The 23461-nt window shown below is 38.4% G+C and overlaps 1 long non-coding RNA gene across 1 annotated transcript; it reads right to left on the minus strand.

Annotated features, from left to right (window-relative positions):
* Positions 1 to 6174: 6174 nt before the first annotated feature.
* LOC131681467 (uncharacterized) lies at positions 6175 to 7103 on the minus strand. The gene is made up of 4 exons (XR_009303933.1): positions 7011 to 7103; positions 6724 to 6774; positions 6490 to 6539; positions 6175 to 6306 (listed from the first exon to the last, which is right to left on the minus strand). It is a non-coding gene; the product is annotated as an uncharacterized LOC131681467 (long non-coding RNA).
* Between the last annotated feature and the right edge of the window lie 16358 nt (positions 7104 to 23461).

Here is a 23461-nt window from a genome sequence, read left to right on the forward strand (position 1 = left end):
CTGTGCTAGCTAATGATGGCTCCGCTAGTACATTCCGTAGAAACGGAGTGGAGGCGTGGATTGATTTGACCTTTGCCAGCCCGAGTCTGGCTCCAGGCATGGAATGGAGGGTAGACGAAGGCTACACCCATAGTGATCATTTAGCAATCCGCTTTAAGATCAACTATGGTGTGCAGCATCCGAGGGCGGGAGATCCCTGTCAGGTACGCGGGTGGAAGTCCAATCACTTCGACAGCGAAGCTTTCACCGCGGCCCTGGGACTGGAGGCCAACACCGACAGTCTAAGCGGGGATGCGCTGGTAGCTGTTCTATCACGCGCGTGCGACGCCACTATGCCGAGAAAAAACACTGCCAAGAAACGGCAGATGCCCGGTATACTGGTGGAGTGCTGAGATTGCAGCTCTACGGTCAGCCTGCCTCAGAGCTAGACGTAGGATGCAAAGAGCTCGCACCGAGGATGCAAGAGAGAACCGCCGTGAAGTGTTTCGAGCTGCGAAATTAGCCCTTAACAAGGCTATTAAAAGCAGCAAGAGAGCGTGTTTCGACAACCTGTGCGAGAGTGCCAACGCGAATCCGTGGGGTGACGCCTACCGGATTGTGATGGCCAAGACCAAAGGGGGCTCCTCACCCCCAGAACGGTCTCCGGACCGGTTGGCAACGATTATCGAAGTACTCTTCCCGTCTCGAGCCACAAGCCCCTGGCCACCTGCACTACGAGACAGTGCGGGCACGGTCGAAATGGTGGCTCCAGTGACGAACGAAGAACTACTCGCAGTGGCTAAATCCCTAGCAATGAACAAAGCTCCAGGGCCGGATGGAGTTCCGAACAACGCTCTCAAGGCAGCGATCATAGCGAACCCGAACATGTTCAGGCTAGCTATGCAGAGATGCCTTGACGAGTGCCGTTTCCCCGATAGATGGAAAAGGCAGAAACTGGTGCTGTTGCCGAAGCCCGGGAAGCCGCCAGGCGACCCATCGGCGTACAGACCAATCTGTCTGATAGACACGACTGGCAAACTGCTTGAGAGGATCATCCTCAACAGGCTCACCCCGTACGCGGAAGGTACGGACGGTCTGTCAAGCAACCAGTTTGGCTTTCGGAAGGGTAAGTCCACAGTGGACGCTCTCAACTCAGTGATAAATACTGCCGAGATAGCGATCCAACGAAAAAGGCGAGGTATTCGATACTGTGCGTTAGTGACACTCGACGTGAAGAACGCATTCAACAGCGCAAGCTGGGATGCCATCGCGCTCTCGTTACACCGGCTTAGCCTACCGGTGGGTCTGTACCGGATCCTGGAAAGTTACTTCCAAAACCGCGTACTGCTATACGAGACCGATGCCGGTCAGAAAAGGGTTCCGATTACCGCCGGAGTCCCGCAGGGCTCGATCCTAGGCCCGGTGCTATGGAACCTCATGTATGACGGGGTTCTGAGACTGAAGTTCCCTCCTGGGGTCAAGATCGTCGGCTTTGCCGACGACGTAACCTTGGAGGTCTACGGGGAGTCAATTCCTGAGGTAGAACTAACCGCAGAACACGCGATTAGCACGGTGGAGGAATGGATGAGCGCGAGAGGCCTGGAGCTCGCTCATCATAAGACGGAGGTAGTTATCGTCAACAACCGCAAGTCGGCACAACATGCAGTTATCCATGTGGGAGAAGTCGCGATCACTTCACAGCGAAGTCTGAAGTCTCTCGGAGTCATTATAGACGACAAGCTGACCTTCGGCAGCCATGTCGACTATACGTGCAAGAGAGCGTCGACTGCTGTTGCGGCACTATCGAGAATGATGTCCAACAGCTCAAAGGTGTGCGCCAGTAGACGTAGGTTACTGGCAGGCGTTGCCGTATCTATCCTCAGGTACGGCGGCCCGTCATGGTCAAGAGCACTGAGGGTAACCAGTTACCTACAGAAACTGGAGAGCACCTACCGCGTGATGTGCCTCAGAGTGATATCTGCCTACCGCACGGTATCACACGATGCATCCTGCGTGATAGCGAGCATGATGCCAGTCGGGCTGGTCATTCGGGAAGATGAGGAGTGCTTTGAGCTACGTGGAAATAGGAGAGCCCGCGAGCGCACCAGGGTGACCTCGGTCGCCAGATGGCAGCGTGAGTGGGACAACTCCTCGAAAGGTAGGTGGACCCACCGGCTGATACCTAGCATATCGAGCTGGGTGGGAAGACCCCATGGGGAAGTTCACTTCCACCTGACACAATTCCTGTCAGGCCATGGCTGTTTCCGTCAGTACCTCCACAGGTTCGGACACGCGGAGGTCCCAGTCTGCCCGGACTGCCCAGGTGTAGACGAAACTGCCGAACACATACTGTTCGTATGTCATCGGTTCGACGTCGAAAGAAGAGCAATGCTTGACGTCTGTGGCTGGGACACAACCCCGGATACCCTTATCCAGCGGATGTGTCAAACGGTGGAGAAGTGGAACGCAGTCTCGGCTGCTACCATCCAGATTGCCAGTAGGCTACAGGTAATCTGGCGAACCGAGCAACAGACGGCGGGCACGGCTAACTAGTGATTGGTTAGTTGGAGCGAAAAAGGCCAAGCGCAAAATAAGAGAGTGAATGGTCTGTTCATGCCGAGGTAGGTTGGCGCAGCGAATGGCAACCGCGTAAGGGGTAAACCCAGCCACCCCGAAGCAAGACAGAAGAGTGAGTGTATAGGCGTATAAGTGGACTGCCTCATGCCAAGACGGGAGGGTCGTAGCGTAGTATGTTGGAACTAAGCTATCGATGCCTCATGGCGTGGCAGAGGAGTGAAAGGGTGAGCATCCAAGTCAGTCTCACACTGCATGTTAAGGGTGAGCATAAAAGTCAGCCTCACAGGTTGGTAGCAAGTAAGGAATGAAAAAGGTGAGCACAAAAGTCAGCCTCGCATGGTATGTCAGAAGTGGGGCCTAAGAAAAATGTCCCACATGGGATGCCAGAGGGAGTGACAAAGGTACAATAGAGTGGCACGATTGAGAGTGAATCATGTGATAGGGTGAGCACCCAAGTCAGCCTCACATGTATGGGTAGGGCGAGCACAAAAGTAAGCCTAGCAAGGAATGAGTAAGGTGAGCACACAAGTCAGCCTCGCATGGAACGTAAAAGGTGAGCACAAAAGTCAGCCTCATGTGGGAGTGTTTGAGAGTGAATCAAAGTGTGATTGAGAGAGCACCCAAGTAAGCCTCATACAGGATGTATGATCGCGCGAGTGAGAGTGAATGAGTACACTTAGTACAGCCATCCCCCCAGAAGTAATACCGAGAGGTAGTTCCTGGGAGGAATGATGGCGGAGCCCAATGGAGTTTAGTCGGTATTAATGGCTGATCACCATTCGAGTCCGACACGCCCCCAGTGCACCCCGTGTGGTAGATTGGACCCTACCGTTAGCACGTGTACTGGGCTAGGACATAAAGGTCTTCTCCATTGTAAAAAAAAAAAAAAAAAAAACACACACATACAGACTTTTTCCGATCTCGACGAACTGAGTCGAATGGGATATGACACCCGGCCCTCCGGGCCGGGATTACGTTGACGTTTTTCAGAGTGATTGCATAACCTTTCTATATGAGAAAGGCAAAAATGTGCCAAAATCCAAAAAAGTGAATCGTAGTCAAATTTTTTTTTCGAGTTTGCATCAAATCTCGACGTTTCATGCACCTTGAACACATTTAGCATCAAAAATAAAAATTCTATTTTTAATTTTTCCTATAGTTTATATGAGAAATTTCTGTGTGGCCGTACTCTGAAACCCGTAATTCCGGAACCAGAATTCCGATCGATCCAAAATTCAATAGCAGCCGATGGGAAGGTTGCACCTTTCATTTGAGACTAAGTTTGGGCAAATCGGTCCAGCCATCTCTGAGAAAAATGAGTGACATTATTTGACACATACGCACATACATACACACACACACACATACACACACACATACATACATACACACACACATACAGACTTTTTCCGATCTCGACGAACTGAGTCGAATGGGATATGACACCCGGCCCTCCGGGCCGGGATTAGGTTGACGTTTTTCAGAGTGATTGCATAACCTTTCTATATGAGAAAGGCAAAAATAAAAGCATTTCCTAAAATTTAGTCATAAATATTCCTGGAACCTTTGAAATTTTATAGCTTATGAATGTATTTGTCTGAGATGCCGCCTTCTTATAAATATGTATTTTTCTTTGGAATTTTGTGTAGAATGTTATTTTAATCTATATGAAATTTCTCTGAAAATACTCTTGGACTTTCATTGATTTTTATTCTCACTAATATTTGTTTACAGTAACAGTGCATTGCAAACGCCTTCAGTTATTTTAAATTTCACTTCGTATTAAAAATTTCTATGTGAATTAACTTTCTTTGGAACAATAATAAATCAATGGAAATAATTTTAGAACTTCATTGATTCAAATACAATAACTACAATGAAATCGATTTGCCTTCTTTAAAATGTTCGAAGCATATTATTGAAATGCTATTAATTTTAAATTAAATTACGACCTTCTTTGATATCGCCTTCTTTTTAGGATAAGCTATTTTCTGGACCTTCGATTGATTGATAATGATTTCAATTAAAATTACATATGCATGAGAATTAGTTTTTCAAATTCATTAACATGATCAGCGAGCAAAGACAAGCTGTGAAGGGAACCAGACAAATATTTGAGTAGCAACATAGTTCTAAATGCAAATGTTCTTAAAGTACTTCAGATTTCAATAGTATAACAAATTGCCGAGAAAAAGTACGTTCCGGGAAATGGTATTCCGGGAAATGGTACATTCCGGAAAATAGTATTCCGGGAAATGACATTCCGTGAAATAATGCATTCCGGGAAATGGTATTCCGGGAAACGACATACAATCAGTGTGATATAAACAGAATGGTTCCAAACCCGAGTAAATGCCCAATCGTTACGTTCATGCGGAAAAGCCACTTCAAGGGTCTTGGAGTCATCATGGATTCGACACCAACACTCTAATCACATATGAGGTATACATCGTAGATAAGGCATCAAAACAGCTTGGGTTCATCTACCGAATAGCGAAAAATTTTCGGGACGTAGGTATACTGTTTCAAATCACTACTAGAACGGCGTTGACGGAATCGAGGCTACGAAAATCGTTGTCAGTTAATACCGCTCAACACTTTAGGCATCCGGAGGGACTGCTCTCGTGCCGCGTAAATTTCAAAAACCGCGTAAATGAAAACCGCGTAAATTTCAAAATCCGCGTAAATGAAAACCGCGTAAATTTCAAAATCCGCGTAAATGAAAACCGCGTAAATTTCAAAATCCGCGTAAAAAAACCGCGTAAAAAAATACCGCGCAAAAAAAATCCGCGTAAAAAAAACTTGAGTGTATTTTTAACAACGTGGCGACGGTTCTTGACTTCAACCTGGCGAGTAATTCGATAAAAGCTAAAATATTTTCTATCCTGAATTGTAATTAGTGTAAGAACCTACCATTTGCGCACAAAGCCGTCAATCGTAAAAATACCGCTGTGTTTTAGGAGTATCGACAACCGTTTAATGTTTCTTTTAAAACAACTCAGTATAGCCGTCAATCGTAGAAACACTGCGGTGTTTTTGGAATATCGACAACCGTTTAATGTTTCTTCTAAAATAACTCAGTATGGCGTTCAATGAAATTTATTACTAATGTAGGTTTAAACTGTTTGTAAACTACAATATCCCTCTAGGGATGAGGTGGTTTATTTTGGATTGTACATTTTAATGACCTCTCGGGGTGTTTCCGGGATATTTCCCTTCTGCGTTAATAGGGAATACTTTTCATGCCTCTATGATGGAAGAGTTCATCTTTGTTTTTGTTATTACTATCCCTATCCCGAATTCTTCCTGTTCCCCAATCTTCTCCCGACAGAAAAATGATGAAAATACATTGTACAACAAGGCACAAATCTTCGAACGACATGAAGAACATGGCCATCATCCATGTGATGGTCAGCGACACGACCTGATACTTAATGAAACATCCCAAAGAAATTGCCCGAGTAATTCACCGCCAATTACCCGTATGATGGTGTAGTACTCGTCAAAGAATAAGTATATCTAATTATATGATTTGATGAGTGCGTAAAGTTGATAAGCAATTCTTTCCACGGAGCTTTCGGTATATAATTAAAAATAATAAAATCGGTATGGTGTACGTTATATTTATTCAAAAAATGAAAATCAAGTGTTAAAAGATCTGACCTTGTGCGTCATAGTTCACCTAGGCTAAATTCACTCGAAAGTACTGTTAATGAACGCAATATTGAACAGGAAACTGTAGACCGTTAGCTGTAATAAGAATTGAAAAAAAACAATAATTATACCATGAATATTTCCGATTATAGTTTTGTTGCAAAACATGTAAATTCAGCATTGAAATTCGTTTCATTATACATCAACTAATGTAGGTAAGGATTATAAACGTATCATCATTTTAATTCTGAAATTCATTCGAGGAGAAACATTACTCACCTAACATCAACTGATACTGACTACCATTTTCATGAATGTTTGACTGGAAACTGAAAAAAATTATAAACGCATGAATAAGAGCAGTAATCAGAACTCAAAAAAGTTTAATTAACAATTGCAATCAGTAGTAAAAATGTTTCATGAATTCTCAAGTAATGTAGGTAAGGTTATATAATTTAATCATCATAGAAATAGTTGCACCGCATCTCAAAGTATATTAACAATATAAATTACCTTTCAAATGTGGTATAATCCAGCAAATAAATCAGGCGGACAAGCTTGTAACTGTAAATAATGAAATGTATATATTAGGCGCGCCTTCTTAGTCTGTAATAATGAGGAAACTGTGACGAATGCATCCAAGATGAAATAACCAGTAAAACGATCAAGTTCATCAATCAGGAATGTCAAGGGTCAGCATTTTTCTTTAGTCCATCTCGAGACCACCTATCTTGATTGTGCAGATAAGCGGCTCTAGTCAGGACGTCTGTGTTATGGCAATCTAGTATAAAATAACTCACCAGAAGCTGACCTGCTTGAAATCGGTTGAAACGAATCGCCCTTCTCGGTCAAATGGGTTGAATATTTATTTCCATCTTAATCCTTGGAGGTCATTCGGTCATTCTCAGCAACATCTGAAATTATGGAATCATGATTAGTCTAAAGAGAAGTTTTAGTTTTTTTAAATGTTGCTACAAAATTGATGATGAGCACCGGAATTTTGCGCACATCAGGATAGGTTTGTTAGCATTATAATCTTGTCCATAACGGAGATCGCCAAACTAAACAAAAGAAACAAGCGTTTGGCGACTGACTAGAACAGGACGTCCGAATATTAGATATTGTAGTAGCACTACATTTTAAAATATAATCACTAATACTAACCTTATCCGAAGAGTACATCGCTCTACCATCGGCGGTCCAGAGCCATTCACTCATCCTGATAAAAGAAAAAAAATAAATCAGAACTGAATTCTCTCTAAAGCAGCAAGAGACATATTTTAGAAAGTGATTCAGTATGATTTCTATCAGCATTGTTTCCTAAGACAGGGATAACTGAAATAATCTAAATTCATCATATGAACAATGCTTAGCTGGTGGATGCAATGATGACGACTTATTTTCAATTGTTCCCCCGACTTACTGCAGTAATCATTCTGCAGTTTATTTGGTAGAACGAACATTTGGCATAATTATTTTTAACTTTTGGAAAACGGTTATTTGGCATAACAGATATTTGGCATACCGGACATTTGGCATGATTTTGCTAAGGATTCTCACTGAAAGTCATTTGGCATAACAGACGAATGTATAGTTTATCAGCGAATGACCCATAAGGTTAAAGTTGCACTAAGCAATAATAATGTGTTGTTTTCCATTACCTGGTATTGATTGTTTCCGAGATTTCGAGTGAATATATTTTATAACTGATTAAGCCTTATTTTAAATGAGTAGTTTTTTTGAATTTCATTTCTGAAATTCTTGCGTTTGTTCATTTTCGCAATTATGGATTGTTTGTCCATGACTTACGTTGTAGTATAGTGTAGATTTTAAAGGAATTGTTGGTGCAGCGCACTAGAACTGCGATCCGCCCGACGTATGCTTTGTTTTGGATCATGATTGTGATCGCCAGTGAGATTGCAGCGTTTCAATAATTAAAATCATCCTTATTGTCCTTCTTCATTTCATGAACTGTTCTTTCGAATTATATACCGTTCGATTCAAATACAAATGACTATTATGCCAAGTAACCGTTATGTCAAATGTCCGTTATGCTAAACGACCTTATGACAAATGACCTAGACCCGAATGTACGTCATTAATGCATGCTACAGCGTAAATTACCTCTGAAAAACTATTCCAAATTAAAAATAATGCACTTACTTTTGGGTGCCATAAGTTTGTTGGAGCACTTTCGACGAAGATAGCTGTCAAGAAAAACAGCAAACAAAAAAATCTGATGAGCATTTATGTCCAATGATTCATAACGTCTTCCAATTTTTTTGAGTTAACTCAGATTAGAACTAACAACATGTGAACATTCAGCCTGGAGCGGTACATCAATGTTCTAAATATATATTTGTTTTCATCATGGATTTGACTGTTATTTCAATGTTATTTTTCAGTATTGGATACTAAAAACGTAGTTCGCGATATCTTGAACGTTCTGAGTACCACTAGTGAAATAACTTCGAAATTATACTCAATTTGCAAAAATGGCAATATATAACATACTTACCTTGACGTTTAAATTGTACGCAGCGATCCAATGTTGTGTTCTACCTGCAAAATAGTGAAATAAATTGTGAACAAAAACATTCTCTCAACAGACAGCTTCACATTTAAAGCAAGTTGAAAACAGTCTTTGTCGGTTAAAGGATAGAATTATCAGATTCTATAACATTTCATCGAAAACCATTCCCCAGAACACAAAATGCCAAAGCTCCCCCAGAAACATTTTTCAGAAAGTACCAAATCCCTGAAAACTAATTTTCAGAAGGTACCAAATCCCAGAAAAATTTTGCCCAGAGCGACCCAAAACCCAGAAAACTGTTTGCCAGAAAGTACCAAAACTCAGAATGATTATTTGACCGTAATTTTTTTTCAGCTATGTTCGTAACAATATTTTCATTGAAATTATATTGATCAAATGTTTCAAATTGTTCTCTTGTCTAAAAATTTATATCAGTTATACTAAGTGCACGGTAATGTGTACATATAATAAAATAGCGGTTATTGTTTTCACTAATTATCAAATTACTGTTCGGAAAAAGTTTGTCTATGACTGAATATTTCTACGGGTAAGCGTTCTTTTGAGTGACGCAATGTGTTAAGTAATGAAAAAGAATAGAAAACGTTTGAGACAATTACATGAAGTATTTGTGTACCATAAAGAGTGTTGCGATCAAAATTTGATTGAATAAAACTTGATTTTCTTTTAAGTATGCATATAGAAAAGCTGAGCACCCCTCATTTTGCACGCCTTTTACCAACATAATAAAATTGTTCCATGAATGTTTATTCATAGACAAAAGGTCTGGATTGAGGAGAAGTCGAAGGCCGGAAGCCACAACCACGACAAAAAGGGCGGGTAACGATTCCAAGCGGAACACCAACCGTTCTCTCCGAGATGTCACGAAAAACAGAAAATGACGTAGAGATTTGTATAAAATATCTGGCTTGACGGGCTTTCTGTACCTGTAATGTGGTTTAACCTTCCGGAGGTCGTGTAAATGGCTCACCGAGCGAGCAGCCGCTAGTGCCCTAAAACAATTTCGCTAGATTTTCAGAGTGGTGTGCACTCAGTGCACTTTAAGGCGGCATTTTCATTGTTACCAGGTCCGTCAACCAGGAATGTTTTCGCTTATAGTCGTTATACGAATACTATCAATTAAACGCATAAAATAAGAATCTTTGATCCTAGTCACTGTCTTAAAGGTCTCTAAATAAACATTGCTTAGCTTCATAAGTGTATTAAAAAAAACTCATGCTTAAAAGAAGGAAAACTTATAAAATGTATCGATATGAAAAATAATCAGTAGCAACACTAAAAATCGTCCCAATTTTTTAGCAAGACTACTCCGTTTGACATAAAGCCTTTTGGCCTAATATCGTTTATCATAAAACATTATATCCATATCAACCTTTGAATAGGGCTAATAAGATTTGTAAACAAACTTTTGTTTTGCGGATTTCTCCTAATTTATCATTTCAGCACAGAAAATTTGAAATTGATTCTAACAAGGATAAAGATGTTGATTCATGTGTATTTTTCATGAAATTCAACTCGGTAGCGGAATAATGAGCGAAATAAGTTTGTTTACAAAAGTCTCATAAGCCCTTTTGAAGAATTACTATTGATATAGTAGTTGGCCATTTGACATAAAAATCGTGTAGTATAAGTATCATTTTGCATAAGGTATGAAAATACTTTTAGATACTGAAAGTATTTAGTGCCTCGTATTTAAGTAAACCGAGCAATCGGGCAAATCGTAAGTTTGCATAAAACATTTCCAATACAAAAGAAGGATCAATGCTCTAAAGACCCACCAAACCCTTTGTCGAATTTTGCATTCATTTCGATTTTAATACAAATTTAAAGAAAGCTCGAAGGAAGGAATATTTAAGTAAACCGAACAGATGAAAAGATCACAAGTTTGCGCGCAAGAGTGATTTCACGAACAGACACAAAGAACTGCTCATGCTTAAAAGAAGGGACCAATCCCTTTGTTCGAGTAAACCGGATATACAAATAGATAACAAGCTTGCTTGCGAGGGGTAGCCTCAGTTTTATATCGCATCAGTTCCTCGACTTAGGTAATGCGTAAAGTTTTCGCTTCACCACATAGACTTACACACTAAATAGATAAATAAAAAGACAGCTGCACTAAATTTGTCGTACGTGAATGTTTATATGACTAAAAATATAAAAAATGCTGCCATTGTATAGTGCTACTAGCAGTACACTCATCGCGGGGCGCAAAATTGCCAACATTCTGAATAAGATTATTGATTTTTGTATAGATCCCAACTGAATACTGTTTTCTAAGAATTGATGCTGTCGAAGGAATGGTTTCCTGCGAACAGTTATTTCTGGGGAAAAACTTCAGTGTTTTAGTTTCTGAGGAAAGTTTTCCGGGGGAAAGCCATAGAACCGAATTGTAAAATAAACCGTTCTAACCTAATCTACAAGTCTTGTACTTCACATTCCAAGCAGTGCCGTCACCGAGTAGTAAACATGCAATCAACAACACACGCATAATGTACTGGAATACAAAAGAACATTTTTTACGTCCCATATATCGTCTTTAGTTGCAACATAACCAACAACAAAAAACGTAAAGCGAAGGACGCTACAATATACATATACAAAATAATTGAGGGAAACAGATGCTTACCTGCTAGATCACTCATTGAGGAGCGACGGGATGAGGTGTCATCAATGTCGTAATCTGCAAATAAAATTTAGTTTTTAGTTTTGTACTGTTGAATTCGGAGACGAGAAAAACAACGGTAATCCTGTCCCATTTGCACAAAGTGTATGAAATAACAGACACTTTGTTCAGATTGAAAATTGTGTAGATGTACCGAGTAGAGAAATGTTCAATATTGAAGAACAGTTCTCTAGATAGTGCATCGTTTCTTTTGTCCACGTCGGAGATCACTTAACTAGACATTACATTATGTATACGTTAAGTGACTGACTAGTTGAGGACCTATTGATGCTTGACACAAGAGCATATTGGAACCTACCTAATTCTGTCCACATCTACAATCGTTGTTTTTCCACAGCAAATAAAGTGCCTGAAAAATGGCAGAAATAATTATGGTTAAGAGTAATAATAAAATTAGAAGTGTTTGTTTGCAATAACTAATTAGATAGTGAAACAGAACTACAAGATCTGTCACCGTTAATGATGACGCAATATGCTATTGTCTCAATAAAGAACAACAGATTTCATGTAGAACCCTTATATTCGATCCTAGAAACGTTGTTCGGTGAAGAGACAGATTCTGATCAAGCTATACTGCCGTGATATGCATAACAGTCCCACCTGCATAGAAAATCCATAGTAAATGGGACTGTTATGCGTATCACGGCAGTATATCGAAATGAAAATATTTCACTTACACTGAATACAGCAAACTCGACATCATTTTATTAGAAATTTAACAATCTGATATACCTGAAATTACAATACAAGACAAAATAATACCATATTACTAAACAAATATTTCCGATTGAACTGTGCGAGAATATGGCAAAATTTCAATGTAACAATAGTTTCCACGGTTAAAGGACTTGATAAGAGACCCAATCACCAGAATAATAAAGTAAATTTTTCTTGTCCAATAGCGAAGCAAAATCAGATTAGAATTTATCTGTAATTGCATTAGGATGGACGACTTTGATAAACTGTTGGAAAAACGACGAGAACTTACCGATAACATTCCAGCGATAGCGAATCCGTTCTGGAGTTTATCCTCAGGAAATCCAGCAAACACTGAAAGTGAAAATCGAGACGTTATTACCCAGATACCAACAATGTTAGTTGTCGAAATTTTTCAATGATCATGATCAGATAGGGCAAGTCTGGGTAAACTGGAGTTTCAACAAGAATATAATTCTGACCCCGTTGCGTATATTGTGTTAAAAATCATCATTGACAATTAATTTAGTAAGCGATAGTTTGAAATTATAATGGAACTTACCGCAATTAGGAAACTGGACAAAGATTCAATCTGTAAAACAAACAAGAAAATATTGATAAGATATGAATAAAATATTCTTATGATTATGCAACTTTAATGAATATCACGTACTATTCAGTAAGACCAATCGAATATTTTATTCAACATTATTATTAAGTAATATTCATAAATGTTCATCATAGAAGCACAGAGTACAGACATTCAATTCGGTCGTTTAGAGTTGTAATACAAACTAACGGTCTTTTCAAGTGTAAGTAGGCTACTCGCCGCCAGGTGCTCTATTGATTAACTTAATAAACAGCTAATCACCTAGATTCAAACTAGTTATGTTTCTAATTTGTCATGTCCAAGTATGGGGGCGCTAGTGTTTTAATGGACATTCGCTCAAATATTCAGTATTTTATAGATACTTGTTCGATCATGAAAAATCTGTTCTCTGTGATAGAAGTTTCAGTGCATTATTTCGTCTGAAAAAAACGGAACTATTCTTACCTTTGATCGCTTTGACAATATTCGTTCAAAAAGATTGTATCCTGAAAAAAAAGAAACAAAAACATAAAAATTTGCTTCTTTCAGACAATGTTGCAGTAACATCATACAGACATCACAGAACAAAGTAAATGACTGTAGCGTTGGAACCATAAATGGGACCTGCGATTTGGCATCGAAAGACTGGAAAAGACCGAAAAACTAAGGCGGAATTTCAAAAGGCAAAAAATCAAAAGGCCTAACGCTGAAAATTTCACATTGTGTTCTTCTTGGTTGATTGGCTGGGGAAGAAATCATGCGCAATATTTACCAAAAGAGGTCAAATGACAAATTGCTAAAATTATTGTACCTTTGTAGCGACTGGAACTAACTTGGCGTACTGCCGTTTGGCATAATGATTGTTTGGCTCATATTGTCCGAAGGAACTTGGTCTTTTGGTATAAGGTCATTTAGTTTAAAGGCGTGTTTAGCATAACAGACGTTTAGCATAACGGTTTTTTGCCATAATGGTCATTTGGCATAATATGGAGAATTTATCGCACAAGAGGTCATTTGGCATAACAGACATTTGGTATACATAACTTTACATCCATATTGCCGTACCCTCTCCCACTTAAAGTGTTACGGGATTTAGGAATGATGCCATTTGAAATAAGATAAAGTTATTAGTTATCAAGGTGTTTTATACAGTGACACAATCTCATATTCGTACACCTCTAATGTATATGTTTAAAATTGTTTCATAAATGTTTTGTAAATGTGGTAGTAGAATCATCATCTGTCATTTTCTTGTCATTTGTAATCTAAAGTGTGCAAGTTTCCGTACACTACACATGAAAAATCATTACTTGGTGTGAAAATGGCACAATTTCATATTCGTACCCTTTTGAAAAGTCAATTAATTTGTCAATTTTAAGACCTGTTATTTCTTTATTTTTTTGTTTTACTTAGATAGATTTTATGACTACAGAAAAGTGTTCATTGGCAAAGTTTCCTCTACACTAGTTTAGAAATTCCCTCAAATTAACGTAATTGTTATAAAAGTAAACTAGCTGCCATTATGGGACGAAAACTAATTATTACTTACTAAAATGAAGATAAATCACTTTATGGAATCTTTGAAATTGTTCAAAGATTGCGTCCAACTATTTAAAATGTCGTTAAAAACTTTGATGTGGCGAAACGCAGAGCAGATATTTCGAAAAACTTGAACTGTAAACAATTTACGATGCGGGATAAACGATTTTTAATTAGAAAAATTTGGGAAAATCAAGTAATTAATGTTATAAACATGGTAAATAAATTGAATCATAGCATTTAAGTATAAGTCTGCTCTGGTACGGCTCGTAATGTATGGAGAACGGACAATTACAATACCTGTGTTCTGGGCAAGAAGCTGTTTATCAATGAGAAGAACAAAGAATTGATTTTTTATTTACTAAACAACATTGAAACATTTTATCGGAATATTGGAAAGATTGTAAACTTTGTCTACGAGTCCAAATTCAACATCTTTGAATCAAATGGCTGTTGTTTCGAGTGGAGAGAATCGAACCCAGACCTGAACGTAAAAGCCTTATAAAAGCAGTCAAGCGCAGAGACTGTGGACTTTTTTGTATAGGGTATTATATGTCCACTAGAAGTGCTAGAAATTTGGTCTTCATTGGTGGAATGATGGATCAGAATGTGTATTTTTATATGAATATCTTAAAATAAATTTTAAAGCAAAGTTTGCATAAAACGGTACTTTTACTAAGAAATGGAGGATATTGGAAATTCGATAAGGAGAAGAACCTAAAGCATAAGGCGTGCAAAAAACGTTTAGAGTAATTTTATAATTGTTTGAATGCTATGGATTCTCCACTGCGGACCCCGTTTATTTATTGATTAGAAAAATAAATGGGAGTATTTGGATAAAAAGTGCGAAACTATCTGGATTATAATGAGAATGATCTTAGAAACTACTATTTAGAAGAATGGGATAATATTTAAGTTGAATACACACAAAAACTAGCACATTTATTTATTATATTATATATTATATTATTATATTATATTATATATTATTATATTATATTATAGAAATTTCAATCGATTTTTGAAAAAATATGTGTACTGTACGATTATGAGATTGCGTGTATATTTGACTATGTAGTACAAAGATAATTATTGTATCTTCCCTATGCTATCTAGTAAACTATTTCTACATATATAAATGCCTCGCAAACTTATTTTTTACATGTAAAATGCATATAAGCATTCCGCATAGCGGTGTACGAAAATGAGATTGTGTCACTGTAGATAGATGCTTCTCTGTGTCTATGTTGATGTCATGATATTGTGTTAGCTATATTGCTACTCGTTCGGAGAAAGCTGTTACATATGCAACATATGCATAATGATCCACAATGTATTCCTTTTTCAAAATTATGACAAACGTGCGTTATGATAAACAATCATTATGTCAAACGAGCTTATGTCAAATGACTTTATGTCTGGTCATATTGAGTTCAGGGTGAAGAAAACGTGCAAAGGCCTTCGGGCAAAGCAGCAGACTAACTTTTGGAAAACCTGGGGTCTCAAACCTAAATACATCTATTGGATTTACACGACAATTGTACATCCAATACTGTCATATGGATGCCTTATGTAGTGGCAGAGGGGACAGTTTAGGACGGTCCAGTCAAAACTAAACCAACTCTGCAAAGAATGACGCTCATTGCGTTGACTAGTGCTTTCGATACATACATCTTAAACAAGAAGCACTATCATAAAGACTGCAGGTTATTGGTCTTTCGAACAGTAACCATGTTGTTCTTGCTACGCGACTGTGGTTACATGGGGTGAAGATATTCTTGCTCCCAGCGATATTACTTCTGCTGCAATTAAAGCTCTTAGCTCGGACAAATCATGGTTCAAGCTAATGATCGCGTGCCGAACCCAAACGGAAGTGGGTGCTCAGACATTCCGGTATTACAGGAAATGAGTGGAATTTGTTGGTCCTTATGCAACACTGCTAATTTCGACAAGCTGGATAAAAAAACCGATCCTGGGCTTCGTCCGAGCATCGCAATTATTGGATAAATCTACAAGCGTGTCGCCAAACAAAGGCGATTTAGAAAACCGTGTCATGTGAATTCAAAAAATCTACATTTTTCAAAACTTCATTAAATTATTTTCGGTGAAATAAAAAAAAATAGTGTTAGTCATATGTACAATAATGCAACTTTTTAACATTTTTCAACATTGTCGGCAAAATATTGATAATAGGACAAGTCACAATGATTCTTCAGGAAAAAATGCAGTGTACACCATAACTTAAAATCTCGTGGACCAATCATTTTGAAATTTTGCAATTATTTTTCACACCATTGCCCACGTAAAAAAACCTATTGGAGCTTTTCACGAAATTATTATGAATAACATTTTAACCGGTTTTTTTATCGGAATTAAATGTTTGGTTCAAATGCAACGAAAAATCAAAAACTTGACAAAAAAATATGTAAAGCGCTTTCAAAACGATTGGTTCCAGTAGCTTTTGAGTTACAATATACTCCGCAAAAGCTTTCAACGAGACGGAGATTCACTGTCACTAGCTCAATTTGCAATACTTTGCAACGAAAATTTGAGGAAATTTTGTTCGTTTGTGGCATTAACGGAAATTGAATGAATATACTAACGCTCTCTGAAATAGCAAAAAAAATTAATGCGTCTTACCGAATTAGTCTTACGAACCCCTCCCCGTTCCTTGACGTTTAGTTATGATTCATACTTTGTTCTGTGTGCGATTATCAGATAGGGCAAGTCTGGGTAAACTGGAGTTTCAACAATAATAAAATTCTGTCCCCTTTTGCGTATATTGTGTTAAAAATCATCATTTTAATTAATATAATATTGAAAACATGAACCAGTTTAACCAAGTTCAGGTTTTCCATTCAACTTAGATCTATAGCTTACCTTTCGTAGTTCGTGGAAACTTATTGCTGCAATGATTCGAATATTATAGGAACACAGGGCAACCGAACGTTCGGAGTCTGCAAAGACAACGAAAATTTTGCGTTAGAATTGTGTATTATAACAAGTACATTTTTCATCTCGAGGGAGCGAAAAAATCAGATTGAAAAGCATCAGCATTATTCCTAAGACAGGGATAACTGAAAAGATGCATCATCATCGGAAAGTGAATAGGAATCAAAAGAGCAAGCTATTGAAACTTACCAAGGCTAATATAACAGCTCCAGTCCATCCAGTGCCTGCATGATGAGAAAAACAAAGTTTAATTGTAATACAGGACAATAAAGTTATTTCAAGCTTGACTACAAATATGCTTTCTAGTGCTTATTCAGATTAGAACTAACAACATGTAAACTTTCAGCCTGGAGCGGTACATCAATTGCTCTAATTTTAAAAATTATCATCATATAAAGTGCACGGTAAAGCATATTGGATTTAGAATATTTTGTAAAAGAAATCAATCTAGTGATATGATTGGATATATTCCCAAAAGAGATTTGTTGACACGATCATAGATTAATCTCGATTTACAACTTTTCTCTACAGTAAGGCCACTCACCATGACAAACTGTTCCATGGGACACTATTCCATCAGTTTAACATTGCAGCTCCAGTCCATCCAGTACCTGCGTGATAAAAAAACAGAATTCAATTAGTAATACAGAGCAATTTCAAGCTTTACTACAAATATATGCTTTCTAGTACTTATTCAGATTAGAACTAACAACATGTAAACTTTCAGCCTGGAGCGGTACATCAATTGTTCTAATTATTAGTATTATCATCATATGAAGTACAGAGCAAAGCATATTGCATTCAGTAAATGTTGTAAAAGAGATCTAGTGATATGATTGGATATAGTCACAAAAGAGGTATGTCGACACGATCATAGATTAATCTCGATTTACAACTTTTCTCTACGGTAAGGCACTCACCATTACAAACTGTTCCATGGGACATTATTTCATCAGTTCAACAGAGCAAGAAAAGTCTGCAACAAAGGAATAAAAAATAAATTAAAATTTTTACGCAAGCTCAAGGGTTATTTGAAATAACCCAAGAAGGTATCAGTGAATGGAAATCAACACGTTCGCATTCTGCCTGGAGCGGTACATATAAAATCCAGAGATCATCATTGAAAAACCAATAAACTATGGTTCGGTGAGACACAAATGTTTAATAGTCCAAGAACAAGACACTTACCATTACTTTTTCAGTTTTTTCCTGATCCTTAAATCCGAATAATGACCTGCAATGAAAAACAGTACCAACTATCAGAACCGAAACCGGATTCAAATATAGGCAATAACATCGAACAAGGAAACATCAGCTGTTATTAGCCTTGTGATGGGTATTTCACATTGAAACGAAAAAACCCTGCAAAGTAACTAACTATTGCTCTTGTCCAGCACCGCTGTCAAGTCGAATCAGATAGAAATGGATGCCGACTGACGAGTGAAACAGAAGGCAGCTGGACATGATTGCTCGCTCGGTTATTAGATGGCGCACTGCGGCGGCACATGATAATGTCGGTGATAAAATCAGCCGTTTGTCTGACGGGCAAACTCAAACGACGAAAGAGCTCACCGTTATACGATTTACTCTGGTCACAGGCGTCCTTTCGAGGCAAATATGGATGATGTGCATCTAGCACAACCTGACCCGAATGGTTTGCCCAGACGTAAATGCGTAGGAGATATCAGGAATCATTCAAGGGGAATGAGTTGGTACCAAGCATATTTGTAATTGACACGGGATTTGATAAGTATCTCTGAATAATACTAACCTCTATTGGAAAATAGCATCTTGTCTGTATCGATCAGCGATGTCGCGCTGCAGTTTCAAATTTGTGACTCCTGCAAAAAAGAGAAAAAGTGATTAGAATTATTTCGGAACAAATATCCTAAAATGTAATTCAAGTAGCGTTTGTCGGTAAATCAATAGAGTGCAAGTCCATATCGTTTCCGCTAAAATGGAATAATCAGACGACTAGTTCTCTAGAAAAAGTAACCCTATTTTACTCTTGTCCTTTTGCGTCAGAATAGCCCAACGAAGGAAGACTATTTCTGTGTCATGTAGGACTAATATTCTAGTAGAAGTTCAATTAAAACATTCAATAGTAAAACTTACCTTTAGAGTAGCCCGCTAAGATGAAACGGACATCAAGAAATGTGATGACTGAATTCAACAGCCAAATTTTGAATTGCAGAATGCTAGAAGACAAAAATTAACAAATTAGATCATTTACACATAGTCATGCAGTGGATAAAATGATTTTGATTAAACACTAAATTATATAAAGAACTAGCGATAAAATGGTGAGTGTGACATCAATACGACATCCACAGAAGAAGATTAATAGACTATTAATGGATACGAGAGGAATACTAGCAGTGTTAAATCTTTCTTGCAAATACTTTTCCTACAACTGTGCTGGTTCTCCTTGACCTTATAATAGATTTCGAAAAATCCTGTTCTAGTCCATATTAGTTGTTATTAGGATGTGTCAGTTTTTTGTCTATTATCATTATGCTGAGTAACTAGTTCTACGAAAAGAATCTGCCCATAAAGAATGTGCGACACATTTATTGACGAATCTTCAGATTGAACCCCGGAAATTCTAGTAGAATTGAATGTTCATCTGGTTCGACTCGAGCAGATCACATCGGTTCGAGAAGTCGATTCAGCATTTCCTAGAACCGGAGAGATTGGTCGAGTTAAATAATCATAAAAACAAGTTCTGAATAATTACCTATCCCTCAAGTGCGTGTCGTGAAAACTGCTGAATAGGGATTGAGAACAGCTTGAAGCAATATCTGATGTTGCTCCAAATGTATGTGATATCCAAGACTGACTTGAATAGTACCATTGAGCCTAGTTTGCATACCGTACATAACTAGACTCAATGTTCTCCATTCACGCACTTAAGTGTTATATCGTATGGTGGCAGAAATGAGCTTCCACTCATAATCGCTAGTGATGAAAAAGCCCATCGCCCAGCATTTGCACAATCTAGCAAAGAGGAGGTGTTAGATGAAACCCACTACTCCGACAGTATTACGAATGATTTGGCAAACTAGTTCGTATTGACCAAGCTCGAATCGTTATCTGATCATAAGCACGTCGTCGCAATAAGATTACAGTAGTGTTCAATGATATTTCAACTTGTCAGCAACCTCATATCGTACCCCATCTATCACTACCAGAAAATCAACACCGTTTATATACTGCCTCGGTCTCAACCACCTGCCATGAAGAACCCTGACTGTCAATGTTTATAGTTAGTCCACTACCCTGCGATCAACTCCAATGATATCGATGTCGTCTGCGAAACCAAGAAACATGTGATAATTCCGTTTCTTTGCACATCAGATCTTCTTATCACTCTCTGTTTCAACAGATTTCACAACCGATTCTTAGTGTACATGCAGGGCTAGTACTGCAATCCTACTGACCACTAAAATTTCTTACTGACTGGTGCTTGAACAATTCTTAGTATACAGGACATTATTTGGCTAATGTTCCGATCTTACTGACATGCAGCTCACGAACCGAAATGCGAGAATAAGATCGGAAACTCCCTGTAGGCGAAGGTGCGCAAACGACAAAGGCCGACATAAATACTGGGCCGAAAATGCCACTTGAACGTCGAGCAGCACGCAGCCTGCGATTAGCCCGGCCAATAAGCATTAATACAGTCAGCATTCGCTGCATTCAAGTGAGCCTTCATCGCGCAAATGTGCCACAAGCGTCCTTGCCCGGAAGTTCATCTAAGAAATTCTAGACATCGCTCTTATACAGGAGCCGCGGGCAAATAAACACAAAATCTTTCGTTTGAACTCCAGAGCTCACAAGTTAGTATATCCTAAAGACCAGCTAACTCCAAAGGCTGCAGTTTTGATAAACGAAGCAATAAAAGCCAATTACAGGATTCATTCAACGAGACATCGTTGCAAGAAGAGTGGAGGAAGCGACGGCTTCGGGCAATCAGGAGATTGTGATCGCATCTGCGTATTTCCCTGGCGATACAGATACACATCACCATGGATATAAATACTAGCGGTGAGTACCTACTAGAATATCTTTTGTCAAATGATGTCAATGTAACAAGAGAGTTCAACCTACATTTTTGAACGCTGTTAGCTACTGGACCTTACGTTTCGCCATCACAGCGTTGAAGAAGATTCAAGAAGACTTTCTGTCTTGAAGAATTCTCGACGACCATCTATGGACTCAGGTATTTGAAGACGATCTTTCGAAGTCTATCCTGACGATGTATGTAAACTTTAATGGTGACCTAATCTGGACCGATTTCTTCATCTACGCTTAACTTTTAAACCAGATTTAATGCACCTGGCAGTCTTTCCATGAACATCGATAAGTTTGCACCCGTGTACAAAATTTCGCGCACGCGTTCAACCTCAAACATACTTTGCCTTTGTGTACAGGTTCGCATCGAATACCGAACCCAAGCGAATGATGTGCAAACTTAGTTTTAAACACCGTGTACGTACACCGTGTGCGTACATAAGAAAGGCGCACACAAAACAGAATAAGTCAATGCTAGTGATGATGGGTGAGAGAAAGAGTAAACTACACTCAAGTTTTTTTTTACGCGGTTTTTTTTTGCGCGGTATTTTTTAACGCGGTTTTTTTTCACGCGGATTTTGAAATTTACGCGGTTTTCATTTACGCGGATTTTGAAATTTACGCGGTTTTCATTTACGCGGATTTTGAAATTTACGCGGTTTTCATTTACGCGGTTTTTGAAATTTACGCGGTTTTCATTTACGCGGATTTTGGAATTTACGCGGTATCCATCAATGAGGTTCCCTTTATCGCGGATTCTTAAATTTAAGTGGTCTTCATTTACGCGGATTTTGAAATTTACGCGGTTTTCATTTACGCGGATTTTGAAATTTACGCGGTTTTCATTTACGCGGATTTTGAAATTTACGCGGTTTTCATTTACGCGGATTTTGAAATTTACGCGGTTTTCATTTACGCGGATTTTGAAATTTACGCGGTTTTCATTTACGCGGTTTTCATTTACGCGGCTCGTATCCCCCGCGTAAAAAAACCTGAGTGTAGTATCAAGAACCTGTGTGTACGAACACCGCGTATGTACATGGGGTTCGGTTGTACAGACGAACATGTGCTCGTGTTTTGGTACGCATTAGCGCGTTCGAGTTTGCACACAAAATGATGGTGTAGGATGAGCACAGCATACAGGTATAGACGTTAAACCTGGGTAAAGAAATCGGCCCTAACAAATAGTAATTTGCATAAACACCAACAGACAACTTGATTGGGGCCCAGTGGTTACGGGAGCGGGCCATTTTGTGCCAATCATTTGGCATACGGTCATTTGGCATAATGGACATTTGGCATAACGATTATTTGGCATAATGGTCATTTGGCATAATTTAGATAATTGATCACACTGAAGGTCATTTGGCATAATGGACATTTGGCGTAACGGTTATTTGGCATAATGGTCATTTGGCATAATTTTGAAAATTGATCTCACTGAAGGTCATTTGGCATAACAGACATTTGGCATAACGGTCATTTGGTATAATGGTCATTTGGCATAATTTTGAGAATTAATCACACTGAAGGTCATTTGGCATAACAGACATTTGGCATAGTTTTGCTAAGTGATCTTACTGAAAGTCATTTGGCATAACAACCGAATGTGTAGGTGAAGGACCCATAAGGTTAAAGCTGCACTAAGCATAACAATGTGTTATCTATTACCTAATATTAATTATATTTCGAGTGAATTTTTAACATTTAATAACTGATTTTGCCTTCTTTTAATTATGAGTAGTTCTTTTGAATTTCATTTTTGAAATTTTTGTGCTTGTTCATTCTTGCAATTATGGATTCTTTGCTATGACATACGTTTTACTAAAGTATAGTGTAGAACTGCGATCCACTCGACGTATGTTTTGTTTTGGCTATTATTATGATCGCCAATGAGTTTTGGTTTTCCATATAATGTTTCAATAATTTAAATTATCTTTCTTTATATCTTTCGAATTATTTACTTTATCATTTGTGGATTTCGTAATTTCCCTCGAACGATGAACGTTATTGTCAACATACAATCAAAAAACATAATACATACATGAAAGGATATACTCAAAAAACATCTTGGCAATCAATAACTTTATCACTACATATACCTATGCCAAACGACCGTTATGCTAAATTACTGTTTTCCTTAACATAAAAATATTTGTACGGAAAG

The sequence above is a fragment of the Topomyia yanbarensis genome, chromosome 2, assembly GCF_030247195.1.
Source record: "Topomyia yanbarensis strain Yona2022 chromosome 2, ASM3024719v1, whole genome shotgun sequence".
In the NCBI taxonomy this organism is placed as follows: domain Eukaryota; kingdom Metazoa; phylum Arthropoda; class Insecta; order Diptera; family Culicidae; genus Topomyia; species Topomyia yanbarensis.